An 18,258-nucleotide genomic window follows, 5' to 3' on the forward strand; every position below is an offset into this window, starting at 1 on the left:
AAGGTAAAAGAAATATAAACTGCAGATTTCTTTAGAGATACATGAACTACTAAATTAAACTGTAAAATAAATACTTAGTGCTATACGAAGAAACAACTAAGTATTGTGGGATGACTAATAAGGTCATTATGATTCTTGCAAGTTAATATCAATCAGGAGTGATTATAGTAAATGGTACATAAGTCATTACATTCAGGAATAAAAACACCATTCTTTTTCTGTGTGTGTATTATCTAAATAAGACAGTACATGAGAAACTAAAATAATGTAGAGAAAATTCAAATACCAAATGAATGAGTACTATTATAGATGTGTTTGATATTACACTAGCATAGTCCAGCATTAAAGACTTGAAATAGAGATTATGTCCCTTTGTGAATATTTGGTGATTACTTATCATTATTATTTTCAATACTGAAAATACTAACACTAAAGAAAATTTTTAAGCTGGTAAGAATTTGTTTTTACATGTCGAATGAATCCATATAATAAAGCATAGTATGACTACAATTTCAAAGCTCTCAGAATGCCCGAAATAGCCCTGAAATATTTGCCAGAAGCTTATTGTAACGAATGTAGCAGAAATTTTTATACTATCTTTAAAACAAATGAACCAAAAGAAAAAAAAATAGTGTAATTTATGTTTAACTTTCACCCATCTGCTAGAGGAGCCTCAGTTTCAGCAAATGGCATCTGTTGACAGTTTTTCATTTGCAGTGCTCAGGGGTTCCAAGCTTTAATCAGACTCATTTATTTTATTTTAGTGATGTTTAGTACAAAACCAGATACTTTGTAATTGCCAGAGCTGGCAATGTACTAAAAGGCCAAACAGCAGTTTTCCTAGATTTATTCTCACAGTCAAAACGTAAGTGAAAAAGCATGAAAGAAAGGGATATTCAAAGGAAAGCTACTGAGCAACCCTGATCTCAAATGGAAACCCACCTTATGCCACTTTAATCTTTGCTAAAATTCTACTTTTCATGAGCAGCTGCTTAAGATAAATATCAAACTGTGTGACTGGAAATGGTGATAGGCAGGATTATGTAAGACAAACTTCAACACAAACAAGAATGAGGTCTAGTAGAGAATCTGTGATTGCGAAGGAAAGTTACAATTAGCTTCAAGAATCTAAATGTTATTCATGTGCTTCCTTTATGTCTCGTACACCCTAACTACTTAAAAGCAAATGTATAAGGCAAATCTCTGAAAATGAAAGCATTCAACAAATGATAACCAAAAATGTTCCTTACAGAATGAAATTTCTTATGAATTGTTTACACACTAAGAAGAGAGAAGCAGGCCAGGCATGGTAGCTCACACCTGTAATCCCAGCACTCTGGAAGACCAAGGCAGGTAGATCATGAGGTCAAGAGATAAAGACCATTCTGGCCAACATGGTGAAACCTCGTCTCTACTAAAAATATAAAAATTAGCCGAACGTTTTAACATGCGCCTGTAGTTCCAGCTACTCAATCCGGGAGGTGGAGGTTACAGTGAACCGAGATTGCGCCACTGCACTCCAGCCTGGGTGAAAGAGCTAGACTCAGGCTAAAAAAAAAAAAAAAAAAAGTATGCGAAGGAAAGCTGGTATGTGTACAAATATGGCATTGATGTCAAATATGACTTCTTTCATCTATTTCCTTATGCTACCATCTCAATGTTATGAGGTTAAATTTTTTATGCATCTAGAAATCAAAAAGGCACCTGGCAGATGACTCACGTTTCCTCAGTCACTCAGGCACGTTTTCTTGTATCTAAAACATTAGTTTTTATTGAATACATCTCCTTGCCATTGTCAAGCGACCCTCACTGGCTCTTGCCAGATCTCTGCAATAATTGTTAGTCTCCCTGTCCCAGCCTCACTGGTTCTCATACAGCTAGTGTTGCCAGTGCTCTTTCCAGAAGTCAACAGAATCATGTTACCTCTGTGCTTATAACAATTCCTCAATCCCTTGAGGCTAAAGCTGCACTTCCATCCCCAGTGGGGCAAAGGTGCACAGTTCCTACAGATCAAATGTGTACTCTGAGAAGCAGAACTGGCCCAGGGTTATCTTGAAGTGTTCGTATATAAAAAGATGGCCAAAAAAGCAAAGGGATTCCAACAGAGGGGTGGACCACTGGAAGACTATGACTGGGGCTCAGGGTATGAGTGGTCAGCCAGTGGAGAGGCACTGCCCATGCCAGAGGAACTGAGGTGGAATGTCCCAGCTGGAAGGAGCAACCCCAAGAGAGCCATTCAACTTTGGAAATCTGCCTCACTCAGAGGCCACTGCCACCAGATTACCCTTCAAACTATACCAGGTCAATGATAAATGATTCCTTATTCCCGCCTGGTATAGCTGTATACATAGCTGGGTAAATTTTTTCTTCACATAAACCCTTCAAATTGCAATCCCACTGTCACAAAGACTCTGGTCAGCAGAGTAAGTTTTGTTCCTGTCCAGACTGAAATGGCTGCTTGACTCTGTGGTGAGAGGAAGAAAGAGTTAGTGATTATTCACCCCTTTCTTGTGTGCCCAGGCACTTAATGTCACTCCTGGCTGGCTCCCTGTACCCAGACACTGTGACACCCTTCAAGGTACCTCTTAGGGAGTGAGGAGGGAATGCTAAGCAGACACCACCTGTAACAGGCATTTTATTTTCTCTCTTAAATCAGAGATATTTAATTGCCAAAGTTGAAATTTAAAACCAGCAAGGACAATTTCAAAAGTCAAATGCAAAATACCATCTTATTTGCCTGTTTGTTTCCCTCCTTCAGACCACTTCCAATGTAAATCCTTTACTCTGAAGCAGCAATTTTTTTTTTAAGGATTTAAGGAGTTGTTGAAGGAGGAAAGGTGATGGAGAGCTATGGCTATCAAGATATGGGCTGAGAGGCACTGATGGACTTAAAATGTTCTCAAAATACAAGCACTTTATTTTGTTCTTTCAGGCTAATGAGGAAAGTCCATATACTTCATTTTTACCCACAGCAAAGGTAAAAATGACCAAAGGTTTCTACGGTTTGGTAGTCATAAATAAAATGAGCAGACATCCACATAGTCTAAGAAATCTGGCTACCATGCAATGATGCCTCAGCATACTTCAATGACCGCAGTTTGGGAGAAGACAGGATAGGATGTTTTTTTGGGAAAGGTAGTTGGTTCCAGTGGTCTTGGTTATCAATTATTGAGTTTAAATTGACAAATAAATTGGTAAATAATAAAGATAAACCTACAGTCATAGCAACTGTCACACTATTATTGTTGTTTACTCAACCCCATAATATAGAAGGCAAATTTTATCAATTGTGCCTATGAATTTGTGTTATTTTAATAAATTCTTTGTATGATGAGGTTAAATATAAAAATCCTGTTTTAAAAAATTTTCTTAGCATTTTAATGTAAAATCCTATGTGTAAGTTCATTCTTATTGGGTTAACAATATAAAGCATGTAATTACAAAAACAGGAAAAAAGATTATAATGCCCACATCTTTTCACCTACAAGTCCAAATGTACCATCCTACCAGCATTTTCTGCCATCCTCCTGTTACAGTGGATGAAATATTTCTGTTATAATCAAAGGTTAACTTCCTCATGTGGTCTATCTAGATTCCACCTTCCCTTCCTTCTTAAGAGTCCTCCACTCTTCCTCCTGCATTATCAATTTCTCCTAGTGAATTTCCTGGATAATGTCTATTATCTTACAAACGTCTATCAATATACAACTCATCTCCCAACTTAAAAATAAAAAACACTTTCTCGATGTTACACCCCCACCTTTTTGCTCCTTCCCTTCCTATTTCTGCTGCCTTTTCCAGCAAAACTTGTCCAAGGTGTGGAGCATCCCGTGATTCCCTCCACTTTTTCACATCCTGTTTTCTTTCCCCCACTCCATCCAGGCTTCTACTCTCACGTACTCCGTTGAAACTGCTTTTGGCTAGTCCCCAGGTCACTGGGGAGTTCATGTTGCCAAACCAACAGATCACCTTCCCAAATTCAGTTACTCGACTTTGCAGCAGGATTTGTCGAGGCTGATCTGGTATTTCTGGGATGTCTTCTTCTCTTTACTTCCACTACCCTCTTGATTTTTCTCCTGCTTCACTGGCATTGCTTCTGAGTCTCCTTTATGGCCCTTCTCCTCTTACTCTCAAATATTTTTTATTAATTTAATTTATAATAATTGCACAGACTTATGGAGTAATGTGTTGTTATGATATATGTATACATTCTGGAATGATTAGATTGGTGTGATTAACATATCCATTACCTCACATATTTCATTCATACCTCTTAAATGGGCATATCAATCTTAGTAAGTCAAAATTAGAAGTACTGATTTTCCAGAAACCAAATATTGTGCCTTTTCATTTTGAATGATGCCACCCCAAATACAAACAACCAACCAAACAAACAAAAACCTATAACACTTTGATGTTTAGGAAGAAATCTAATAAAATTGTAACTCTATAGAAAAATGTTTATCTAATTTGTAATGTGATGAAGTAATGAGAAAACATCTCTGATGGTAGGTATATCTTATAATGTAGCATCTAGCCTTAAACAGATCATGTTTAATTTTTCTTATTTGAGAGACATCTACGTGATAATGAAATTCAATGCTTGTTAGCACTACTAACAACTCTATGTAATTTTGTATTCCACTTTTAAGAGTAAAATTGCCTCTGACATAAGATATCTTCCAGAGAGGCAGTCTGTGTAGGTTTAGGAGAGTGGATAGAAGAGATGGGCTGCCAGGGTTTCAACCTGAGCTTTGACACTTCTAAGCTGTCTGGCCTTGGGCAAGACACCTACTCTTTCTGTGTCCTAGCTTCCACACTTGTAAAATGTGAAAAATAACAGCAACTACTTCACACAACTGTTGTAAAGATTAGGGAGTTAACATAAGAGAACTACCTAGAAAACAGTTCTTGGTGCATACTATTTAACAAAGTTTAGCTGTGACTGAATATTTTAAAATTTCATTTTATAAATTCATTTACCCCAGAAAAAAGGAGCTAATGCCTGATCATATTTGTTCATGGGCTAAATAGTAAATTCAATTACTGCTTACTAAAGAACTTAGATGGCTGGGCACAGTGGATCACACCTGTAATCCCAGCATTTTGGGAGGCTGAGGTGGGCAGATCAAGAGGTCAGGAGTTTAAGACCAGCCTGATCAATATGGTGAAAACCCATCTCTACTAAAAGTACAAAAATTAGCTGGATGTGGTGGTGCATGCTTGTAATACCACCTGTTCAGGAGGCTGAGGAGAACTGCTTGAACCCAGGAGGCGGAGGTTGCAGTGAACTGAGATCACGCCACTGCACTCTTGCACTCTAGCCTGGGGACAGAGCGAGACTCCATCTTACAAGAAAAAGAAAAAAAAAAGAACTTATGGTAGTACATTTTTTCTCTATAGTGTCTTTTACTTTGGGCTATTTCCCTATTCTTTATAGGAAACACTATAAATTCAATAATGATATAAAAACCAACACCTAACTGAGTAGTCCAACTGTTTGTTAGCATCATTGGTAAATATGTTAGTAGGGAAACAGAAGAATCTCCTTTTACTTGTTAAAAAAAAAAGGGAGCTTCTCTGAGAGTAGGCTAGTAAGATAAATTAGGATAAAGAGTTATACTTCATAAGGTCTATACAATTGCTACAGTAGAGTTAAAAATTTAATTGTGCAGTTCCAAGCATCCAAAGAAAACAGATAATCTGATTAGTTAGAATTTTAATAGCACCCATGCAAAAAAATGTCCAGCAACTGAAGAGAACAATTAAAGGGCCTGCTATAGGCATTTCTACTTTACAAGTAAGGAAACCAGGTAAAAAGGTTAGAAATTTCACCCAAGGACACCTACTAACAAAGGAGATATAGAATGGAGTAGATATGAACCCATGCTTTCGATTACTTCACTATACTTCTTCTGAAGTACAAAACACCTTTTCTTCTTGTTTTTTCATCTTTTTTTTATTTAATAGTGCTACATTTTCATAGGGTACATGAACACATAGGGCAGGTTTATGTGCTGCTTCTTCCACTCAGACTCATGACTTAAGGCCATAATGGTCTTGTGTTTTACAAAGAGAGAAAAACCAAAAGGACTGAAACTTTAAACCCCCTGCTAGTCATCATCTCAGCTGTCCCTCAGATTTTACATGGGAGAAGATTACAGGAAAACTGAACCAAGAAGAAACACCATTTGTACTTGGGCATCTTTCTCTCCATGTTCCCTGACAGTTCCTCTCCATTCCCTGCCCTCATAGCCTGTCACACAAACCTGTAGACCCTCCTCCTGCTTATTTATTTACAGACAGGGGTCTCACTGTGTTGCACAGGTCAGAGTGCAGTGGTGTGATCAGAATTCATGTAGCCTCAAATTCATGGGCTCAAGATGTCCTCCCACCCCCCTGCCTTCTAAGTAGCTGGGACTACAAGTGTGAACTACCATACTCAGTCCTACATATTTAATACATTTATACCTGTTCTTTCCCTTCACCACCACTTCCTTAGATCATCTTTCACCCAGATCAATGTGAGAACTCCTAACTGGGTGCTCAAAACAAATACACAAAGGTTAACCTTTTAAAGAATTTCTTCATTATGTATTTGCTTTAAAAAATCTATGGAAAGGCATTATAAAGAGTTAAAAATATAGTTGCATTCCAAGAAAAGTAATATCCCAATATTTCCCACCTCAATTATGTGAAAAGTGTTAATTTGATATAATATTGCAATCATAAATTTAACATATACATGTAATTTACATTTGCTTCCTAAATAACACATTCCATGATGGCTTGTAATTTTTTTTTTTTTACAAAACTTTGGTCTCTCAGGTAAGAAAAATAAATGATAAAAAACTATTTCTAAAGTTACAATTTTACCATAAAGAAACAAATAATATTTACAAGTGTAAAACAGTACCTAGTACTTGTTATTTAAAAATGAAGGAATAAAAAGAATGGCAAAGACATTTCTATACAGTTACTTCCTTTTAATGTTGGAGAGATTCATCAGTATAATTCTAACAAATATGTTATTGTAAACTTGATCTGATCTAGGAACTACTTTACTTAATCTAAAATTACAACTAAAATAGGTATCAACTTTTATTCTGGTTCTATTTAATAGTACTGTCCCTGGTATCATTTAGAAAAAATAGACAAGTAACTTCCCACTTTTGTCATAGGAAGCCAGGCCAAGATGATGAAATAATCAGTTTATCAATGAGTCAACCAACTACTGAAAGTATCTCTTATGTTACAGGTACACGTGAACTCAAAAGCCTAGTTGCTGTCTTGTGATTCAGACTCATTTCTCTTGACCTCAGCTGTCATTCGGAAAAAACAAGTAGGAAAAACAGATCCTCTAAACAGCCCTTCTCACTTAAGAAGTAAAACATCATTTAGTACTGACATTGACATAAGATGGTGTGGCAACCCAAAGAGCCATACTAGCAGGTATGGCTCTTAATGCTGGCTAGTCCCTCTGCTGGGTTAACTCTCTTACCCAACTGGGGCATCTATTCACTGGTTACACCCCTCAGAGGCCTTACTCTGGTCACCTGTAGTAAAATGCTAACCCCATCACTTACTGACCTCTGATTCAATTTTTTTCATTGCATGTATCACTCCCTGACATGTTCATTTATTTGATGGTTGTCTCCCCTCACCAGAATGTTGGCCCCTCCAGAGCAAACATTTTGTTTCACAAATTCTAAGTGCCTTGAGAGCTGCTTCACACAGAAGAGGAGATCAATGAACACTTGAATGAACGAAGGCAATAAAGCCCTTCTGAGACTCGTCAGTTAAACTCCAGGAAGAATGTCTTTTGGAAATACAATAATACTATTATGATTATTGTTAGCTTTTCTGTAGTACTTATTTTCAGCAGGATAGAGAGATGAGGTGATCTGTAGCCCCTGTCCATGATCACAGAGACTGACGCTCTTCTAGGAAGAGCCAGAAGGACAGCATCTCAGGCTGACAAGTATTATCTGGGTAACAACATCACATTTTTCTGCCAATGCTACATTTCTGTTCCTCTATTTAATATCTTCCCCTGGTGACAAAATAAGCTAAAGTATAAATTAACTACAATTGGTTAAATAAAGATATGGCGACTGATTTAATATTTCTTGCTGCCTTAACTGAAGCAGAAAACATAATAACCATGTTTTTAGCCAAACTAAATTTCTGCTTAACTCAAGGTCCATTGTTGTTGCTCAGTTCTAGGACTTAGGACCACAATGGTAAGACATTTAAAAGATGATAAAGATAAACATGCTTACTTGTGAGGGGCCCAGGCAGCCTCTACCACTTACCCACGGTTATGTGGGGGGTTCAACTGGCAGAGAGAGAACTATATGGCTTAACTCCTAAATCACTGCACTTTTCCCTCTGCCCGTTTATACCCATAGTAAGGGTTGTTTGTCAGCATATATGAGTCATAAAGTGATGTGCATATGCTGTAGAATATTCCAAATGTAAAAAATGAACCCATGGATTAAAATATCTACATTAAATAAAAAATATTTTTTGCATTAAAAATTATTTCTTATTGAGAATCAGAACAGTAGCTACATCAGTATATAGAAATCTCCATGGTCCCTATATGACAAGGCAAAAGCAATAGGACATGAAATCAAGGGAAGATGATAAGATGTAATCGGAATTTGAAAGGGAAAGTTGAGGCAACTTGCAGGAGGGTGTGAAAGAAGGAAGGAAGTGTCAATAAGACAAGTGCCAGAATGTGAATGTATATGTATCAATGTAAGAAATCTAAGTGTAGTATTCAATTCCAACATGTTTGGCATAGACAGAAGAGGATTTATCACGAAGGTGATGAAGCTTTGGCTTCATGGCTCTCACTTTGGTGAGCACTGTCTGAGGTCCCGGAAGAAGTTCTAGCAGTTGAGTCTGATGGCCATGTTTTATAACATCTGCAGTTGGTTAAGATCCTGTCTCCATGTGGACTACTCCATCACTTTAGGAGTCAGTGGGTGTCAGAGTGGACATAACTGCTTTTGGGATTCAGCTAAGAGAAGCTGAGTTGGAAATACATTTATTTTGGGTTAGTGTGGTAGAGTTACGTAGTTTACTTTCCATTTTGTAGTGTAGTCATTCTCGGTGTAAAAACAGCTTCCAAGAACTCCTACGCCCACTGTGCTGATGCACCTAGCATCATGACTCAAGGATAATGATGACACACTGTTTTATGAGTGATGTGAATTCAGAGGGCAGCTAAGATTAGTCACTGCACAAAGGAAGTTGAATTGTCCTGAAATATAAATAAGATAAAGGTTTTCCAATTCTATAATGATTCTAAAAATCTAAATGACATGATCAATAAGGAGTTGGCAAAGGCAAAATACTAAGCACAAACTCTGGTCCAACAAGCTAGAGGCAGAATAACCTTTCAATGATTTCCAAAAAATATTACTAAATTGTTTTCATAGGAAAAGGCAATTTAAGAGTACATGGCCAAAAAGATATAAGGAAAAAAGTACTATAGAACATTTCAGGCAGTTAATAAAAATGTTTTATCTCTTGATTTTGTGATGTTTGTGGTACAATTTCAAGTAATTTGTAATTTGTTGTGATTTCTTTTTGTATTCTAAATAAAGATTCACATTTGTACCTAATTTGGAAGAGATATCTCAGCCCTCAGTCAAGTTGTACAAACTTCAAAGGTGGATCCACAAAACTCAGACCCACCTCTGTACAGAGCCTGCACTGTACCACATTCCTACATTTCACAAATGTCTTAAATCACAGGTCCCAGATGAAGGGAATGCAGACTACAAAGTTTATTTTCCACTTTGCTTAGCATGACACAATCAAATATATTTAACAACAGGACAAGAATAAAGAGAGAATGAGAATTTGTAATTTCTGAAGTTCTTTTCTTCTCTATTACTTAAAGCAGGTTTGACTGAATTAAAATATTCATATATAGAAATGAATCATAGTACAACTAGATTAGGACTGATGAAATGACTTTTAAGCAATGTCAATAAACACAAAAAATGCCAATTTTTTGAAAGGCAGGGTCTGGCTCTGTTGCCCAGGCTGGAGCGTAGTGGTGTGATCACAGCTCACTACAGCCTCAACCTTCTGGGCTTAAGCAATCCTCCTGCCTCAGCCTCCAGAGTAGCTGGGATTACAGGCACCTGCCACCATACCTGGCTAATTTTTTTGTATTTTTCATAGAGGCAGGGTTTTACCATGTTGCCCAGGCTGGTCTCAAACTTCTGGGCTCAAGTGATCCACCTGCCTTGGCCTCTCAAAGTGGTGGGATTACAGGTATGAGCCGCCACACCTGACCTGCCATTCATTTTTGACTGTGTTGCCAAATGAAGCCTATGTTGACCCCTATAAATCTCATTAAACCCCAGGAGCTCAGAACTTGAAGAGAACCTGTAACTTTCAAGACTTACTAATTGGAATGTTTCTGTGCTAAAGAGCTTTCAGAGTTTATAATCTCAAGAATACACAAGCACATGAACATGTAGCAATTATGTACTAATCAAATGCAATCCATATTAAGTACATTAAAATCTGCTCATTGTACAGTAGCCTATTTTCATAATATACACGTACAGAGTCAGGAAGTTTCCAAAATTCACAAATAAACTTTGTCTTTTCTGTCCATCCATCCTGGGTAGTTGGAATAATAACAAACAGTATAAAGAATAGCTTCATTTGATATAAAGTCAAGGCCACTTTAAAATATAAGTATTAGTAACACCTACTAAAAATTAAAGAGTCACTTCCTTCCTTGGCATAATAGCCATATAGGTCCATAATCCCTTCAGGTTAGATGAATTTTATAATTCAAATAACTTAATTAACCACAGATTTCAAAAAGGTAATATGGTGCAAACGCCATGCCTAGAGCAGCACTCTACAATCTAACACATTAATACCTCTGCAGTGAAATGCACGACAATTCACATAAGTAACAGAACTAATGATTATAAACAGTCAAATCCTTTCAACTCAGGTCTTGCTGCCAAATGAATTCAGGTCATGTCGAACTGCCACCACATAAAATTTTTAAGAATTGGCTTGTGCTATTTCCACTTTTTTTGTAATCTGGAATTGCAGATTAGGGATTGTGAGACTATATCTTCAAGAGTCTCGTCTATTTTGTTTTACGTTTATAGAAGGATCAATCAGCTGGTGTGTAGTCTCTCAAGGCCTGGGTAGGTTTGGGTAGTTTTTTAAATTTTATTTGGTTATGCTGTTCTCCACCAATCCCAGGGCTTTCCAAAGTAAATCACAGTGGAATGCAATAGAAGAAGCTACTGTTTTCTTGGGGATTGGCAGTGGTTGCTGTGAGCAGCCTCCTTCCCCAAAGCACTGTCTTAAAAACAAGCTGCCTTTTCAAATGCAGCACAGGGCCACAGAAGCAGAGAACTGATTTCACAAAATTTATAGATGGGGAAAATCACTGCCAGAAATCATGCCTCTACATAGCACAGTGGGACCCATAAATACTGAAGGCTTGAGGAGTGTCTGGACAGAACCCTGTTGAGAATTCTTGGAGCATGAGTGCTGCCATTGCCATTACTCAAAACTCAGACCTCAGAGACAAGCACAACTCTAGGAGCTGCATGTAAACAACAGCATTTGATATAGAAAGATCATAAAGTTACAGAATGGATGCCGTCTGGCTACTCAGAACTCCCTGCTACAAACTAGAACAACTCGTAGCATGATCAGCACATCCTTTCATCTTTTCAAGACGGATAAATGGAGAACAGGACCATTAACCTGAGGCTGCAATGAGTGGAAAGACAGAAAGAGATGAATGGGAAAATTTTAAGAAGCTTTCAAAAAGGTAGACATTGCCACTCCCAGGGGATATTACATGTTATTCTAGGCTAGGGCATTCAAGAAACTGACTTGCCTCATTCTACATTGAAATGTGAGAAATGTGATGAGTGACATGAAGATATTGGTACGATAAGCAGTTCTGGCATTTATCCCTTTTTCTGAAGCTAAGAGTGAATTTCAAGGTCAATATTATCCACTAGAGAAAAGACACTCTTACTCTATCCCCCAAAATTAAGAAACACAGTAAAAGCTTCTTTGTTACTTCACAACTCTTTTTCAAATAATTCTGCCCCAAACAAGACCATCATTATCTAGATTATCCATAGTTTGATAGTTCTATGAACAGCACTGAACAATGATTATATCATACTTAGATTTTTATTTCCTTATCATCTGCCAGAAAATCCCTAAAAGTATTAGTTCTCTTGGCCTATGGCATCAAGTAGAGCAATATCTTGATGACAATATTAAGTAGAGCAATATCTTGATGACATGGCAAGTCTAGGAGTACTAACTCAGTCATATTTTATCTAAAATATGACTCCCAGTTTTAAGAATATAATGCTGTAATTTCCAGGATGGCTGGTTTAATATGCGTTTTAGGTTTTCATGATGTTTTATTCCTCTCCTAGTACAAAAAACCTATGCTATATAACATTTTATGTATCTGGGCATTTGTGTTTTATATGACATAACTATATAAATTTGTTTCATTAATTTGTAAATTTTATAAAAGTATATTTATTTTCTGGTACTGAGGTAGCTTTTTGCTTCATAATATTCAAAGCAAATTGTTTTTATTACTCTTATTACCTTACTATACATCATATATCCACAGGGCGGAATACAGAGTTCAAGGCAGAAGGGAAAATCTACTGAGAAGATGAGAATTTGGTCCTAAGAGTGCTATTTTTACCAGTTCTGTGATCACGGGTAACATAAGTGCATGAGGAATGGCTACACAGGGAATGCAGTTGAGCCAACGTCTGCCTGGTAGGCATGCTTTCAGCTGCTGTCCCCCATGTCTGACAGTGTGTGCACATCCCACAATGCAGGGCAGCTTCTGGCTCTCATGAAATCCAGGCTTGATTTGCCTTACCTATGCCTGCACATAGAGGCAGCTAATGCTTTGTCGAAGTTCAGGGGCCTTAGACAAAGGGGTAGCAGTTTGATTCATGGGTAAGAAGCAGGGCAGGAAAGAATGGTTACTGTATTGGATAATGCTTTGTGGCAGCCTAGGCAGGGAGTGTCCTGGGGCTTCTCAGTCCCAAATGACAGGGATGGCAATTGTGTCTGAAAGGAGCCCCCAGACAAGACTTTAATTAAGAATAGTTCCATTCTGCACAAACAGAAATCCTCTAATTACTCTTGGATCTGTCAAGAACTGTTCTTGACAGAGCAAATGAATTTAATATTAGTAAAATATGATCACCAAAGTTGAGATAATTCATTATTTTATGAATAGAAATTGTAAATTCAGGGAAATGAATATGTCCAAAATTTTTGGTCTGCCCAAATTATCAATTAAACAATTATTTAGATAGAGAAATCAGGAGTTTATTTCTATACCTCTGTTTTGCCCACCAAAAAATACCAATAGGGGAATTTAGCATTTATTAACTGAGAAAACATATTTCAAGGACAATGTTGTATGGGGGAACATTATATGCAAGCAAATTTTTCATTCTAAGCATCTACCAAAAACTGATATTAAGGATTAAGAGAGGTCAAGTAAAGTAGAAAAATAAAATCAATAAAAATCTTCCAAAATATTCTGTACTTTAGCTAAAACATGCTTCCTTTATACTTGAAAGACTATCTCATAAAATATAGAAAAAGAACCAAGTTCTAAAAGCAACTATCTTCCACTTACTGTTTTATATTTGTTTACATTTAAAATGAGGCTACTAGGAATAATCTCGTTTCAACTGACTATCAGACTTACAAACCTATCTTTCTGGCTAAATGTGACAGGGTGTGATTTATTGTACTTAATATTTTGTCTCTTAGTCACTGCCCTGGCTAAATTTCCAAACCTCATCAGGGGACTTCTTTCAGTTCATGGCAGATGGACAATGACCACAGGATATAAAATGAACAGCTGTCCTCCTCCCTGCTATGCCTTTCTCCCTTCCAGTCCTGTCCCTCTTTCCTCACTTCCAAAATATTTGTATTTCTTCATTGTCATTGGCACTCCTACCACAACAGATATTGGGATCCATTCTCTCAATTTATGGAATTCCATGCCATGTTCCAGCCACTTCCAAGTGCGCACTCACTGCAAGTTTTCTCCCAAGCCCACGGTAGAGAACTTTTGCCATGTTGCATGAAACACAAGGAAGAGAAATGTGTCTGGCTTTGCCAGGTTCCCTGCTGGGCCATCCTCCTTTCCCCAGGGCCCACATAACCTACGCCAGAATGCTCATACCTGGCCCATTTTCTAGGAGGACTAATCTCCACGCTAGGCAGCAAGTGTTAAGTGTCTCCCCTCCTCCACTTACGGCAATCTGGAGACAGCATTAGTATCATTGTTGCTGTCTGGCTCTGACCTTGGTCCCCAGTTCTTAGCAGAGCTCCTGTGTCTTGCTACAGGGTGCCATCCCTTAACCTTCATTGTGACGCCTGACCCTTTGGTGGTACCATGCCTGCTCTTGTCAATCTCTTTCCCAAATAATGAAGTCCAACTCCAGATCTCCCTCTTTCCTGGACTTTCCAACAAATTCCACTCTCATTCTCCTCTGGGGTCTGTGTCTGTTAATCAGCAAAGTTTAGTGCCATATTTATTTTCTTCTCCCATGTGGACTCTTCCCCCACCCCCTCCCCATCAATTTGATAATAAAACTTCTCGAAAATCAGGGAAGCATATTAGGCTTTGCTTCCTTCCCAGTGAATGCAAGCACATTTTATATATTAAAAAATATATATATATAAATATATATATATTAAAAAATATATAAATATATATTTATATATTTATTATATATCTTTATATACATAATATATAAAAATATATAATAATATATACAATATATAATATATATTATATTGTATATATTATAATATATAGTATAAATAATTATATTTATATAATATATAATTATATTTATATATAATATATAAATAATTATATATTATATAATATATAATTATATTTATATATAATATATAAATAATTATATTATTTATATTGTAAATATATTATATAATATAAAATAATATAAATTAAAATAATATAAAATATAAAATAATATATTTTATAAAATAATATAAAATAAAAATAAAAACATATATATGTTACATTATATATATAATGTGTAATACATATATATGTTATATATATAAAATGTTTTATATATATAATGTATTATATATATATATTACACATTCTAAAGATCCTAAAGATCTTCTCTTTGACAGATGAGTCCCGGCTTAATTGACAAGAAACTGGAAACTGCAGGCTCAGACTAAATTCTAACATTGCCCATGGATTTCATTTAGCATACTCCCTTGCTTCAGAAGTCAAGAATGAGGGTAGTATTCAGCACCAGTGTGGAACAGCATGAAATCCCTAACCTTACCTATGAATTTAATTTAGTTATTTTTTTAGTTCTAGGTGTGAGTAAAATTCTGTTCTACACACAGAAAGTGACACTAGGACGTTCCTTAGCCCTCAAGGAATATCTAAGTTAGAAAAGGTGAAAGCGAATATGCAGAAATGGTCAGTGTATCTATCAAAGCAGAGTGAAGTACCTGTCATAAAATAAATTTAGAGTAAGTGGGGTTTCAGGGATATTAGGCTGAGGCAATGGATGAGTTTTCATGGAGGAATGGAGTTTGAGCGACCATCTGGTCTACATCAATAATCAATTTCTTCTCATCCTGTAGTTCACTGCTGTATTCCTTCTACTAGAACAGTCCCCCCAAAATGTTAATAGAACAAATTTATGGATGAATTACTGACATTTATTTTTCTAAGCCTCATCAGATGAGTGACCAATCGAGTATTTCAAAAGAGAAAGGGATAATACCTATGTTCAAATTGCATATTTTAATTCATATAAAAATATTTAATTATCATTTCTAATAATTCAAAAACACTTATAATTAATCTCAAGATTCTTTGCCAGAATTTGGGCTTAGTGATACTTTACAGCATTTCAGAATATTCCCTTTTATTACTTAAGCTAGGGCTTAAGAGTATGGGGTGAGGTGGATTTGAAAAATATATGTATATATATTTCATTTAAACTCATTTTTAAAAATAAACACTCCCTAAAAAGGTCACCTGTGGGATGACAAAGCAGGATACCCTGAATCATAATCAGTTTCACACCTTTACTTACCAAATTTTAGTTAACATAGAGGTATTCCATATATATATAATTATTTTTATTAATTTTTTTTAGATGCAGTCTCACTCTGCTGCCCAAGCTAGAGTGCAGTGGCGTGATCTCGGCTCACTGCAACTTCCACCTCCTGGGTTCAAGCAATTCTCCTGCCTCAGCCTCCTGAATAGCAGGACTCTAGGTGTGTGCTACCACATTGAGCTAATTTTTGTATTTTTAATAGAGATGGGGTTTCACCAGGTTGGCCAGGATAGTCTCGATCTCTTGACCTCATGATCCACCTGCCCTAGCCTCCCAAAGTGCTGGGATTACAGGTGTGAGCCACTGTGTCTGGCCTCATTTTTGTTTTAATACAAATATTTGAAGATCTGGAAATCAAGTCTTGAATCTTAGCTGAATATATTTTATAACCAAGAATCTTACACTTAAGTAAAACATGTATTTAACCTTATAAAACGTATGTATTAAGTTATTTTTGCTATTAAAAGTTTCTAATGTTTTATTTATTTTTGTTTTGGGCTCAGGTCACCAAAGATTTTGTTAGTCTCATACTTAGTGATGTCCATGTTTCAGAAGAGGTTTTTACCATTTCATCATAAGTTCCCTAAAGTCTTACTCACCAGGGAGAATGACTCTTGAAAAAAAAATGAGATCTAATTTGAAATACATTTCAGCAAGTTCATGTAGGAAATGAGCAATAATTCATACCAACCTATGGAGGAGTCAATTTCTCCTCCTCTTGAATTACCTGTTCTAAAAGAGTTGAGAGAAAATTTCTCTACTGAATCAAGTTCTGAGTAATTATGAGGTTTATGAATTATGATCAAGGGAAAAATCAACTACTTTTCTAATGCTAAATGAAATATAATACCTTTTACTCGTGATACTTTATCCTTTACATCTACTGAAGAAAAAACAATACCAGGTCTTTTTTTTTCATAAAGCAATATTCCAATTCAGCCAAGAGCACGTTTAGCTTTTGTAATTTTCAGTTTTTAGTTTTCAAAATACACTCATGTAAACAGAGTGTTTCTCATTCATCTGAGACTCCATAGCATGTACAGTATAGAAGGAATATAATTCAGGCCTAATAACATTTTTATATGTTGACAAATATAAAGCATTTATGATTTAATGACTTCCTTCTGTCTTGAAATAATAAAAACAAAACAAAGCAGCAAAAAGAAATTACATATGCAAAAATAAAACTCGAATGTTTAGGATATCTGTAAGTAGAACTCAAGAAAAAAGATACAAATTCTATAAATTATGAAAAAGTAATTGATTCTAGTTAGCTCAGTAATTACATACTGATAAACACATGCATATATATTTCTGTCTACTTGTTTTACTAAAAGCATAGTTTACGGGTGATTCTCAGTTTCTTTCTGGGTCATCTTTTCCATTGATTGCGGTCCTCAGATCACCTCCCCCAAACCACTTCCTGGCATGAAATGTCTGCATCACATCAATTTAACACTTGGTAACATACTATTATAGACGTCTTTGTAATGGTTACTTGTCACTCAGGCAAGAAATATTTATGAGCATCTATTTATTATGAGTCCCTGGGCTAGTGACTGAAGACACTGTGATGCACAAGATAGATTTGTCTGGCAAGCCAAAGTATTTATTCTTCATGGTGTGTTTTTAAATGCTTTACCTTAATTTCTTGTTTAGCTAATGAATCCTATGAATCTGATGTAGGAGGTAAGCTAGAGTGAACAAGCATATTACTTGGTAAATTCTTGCAAAGTGACTCAATGCAGATTTCTACCAAGGAAGTGACCCCAAACACAACTACCCAAATAATTTTCTTAAGAATTAATTTTGTTCTATTTCTCTATTGCTCGAGAGAGAGAGAGGTTCTTTTGTAGACCTCTATTAAATAACTAAAAAACAACATTATTTTATTTTTAAAAAGTTAAATGAGTTTAAAACCTCAATTTAACATTTAACTCTCTATTAAATAAGTTGAAGACCTGAGCTGATACAGATAAGCTCTTTAGATAGATGCAACTTTATCTGACATGGCTTATAGCTACCAGGCCCAGTTCTGCTCTAGGAGGGCACATATGTT

The 18,258-nt window shown here is 36.1% G+C and overlaps 1 protein-coding gene across 7 annotated transcripts in view; it reads right to left on the reverse strand.

Annotated features, from left to right (window-relative positions):
- RELN (reelin) overlaps positions 1 to 18,258 on the reverse strand; it is a 559,409-nt gene that overhangs the window by 238,347 nt on the left and 302,804 nt on the right. The gene's annotated exons all lie outside the window — the stretch shown is intronic.

Source organism: Callithrix jacchus, chromosome 11 (assembly GCF_049354715.1).
Source record: "Callithrix jacchus isolate 240 chromosome 11, calJac240_pri, whole genome shotgun sequence".
NCBI lineage: Eukaryota > Metazoa > Chordata > Mammalia > Primates > Cebidae > Callithrix > Callithrix jacchus.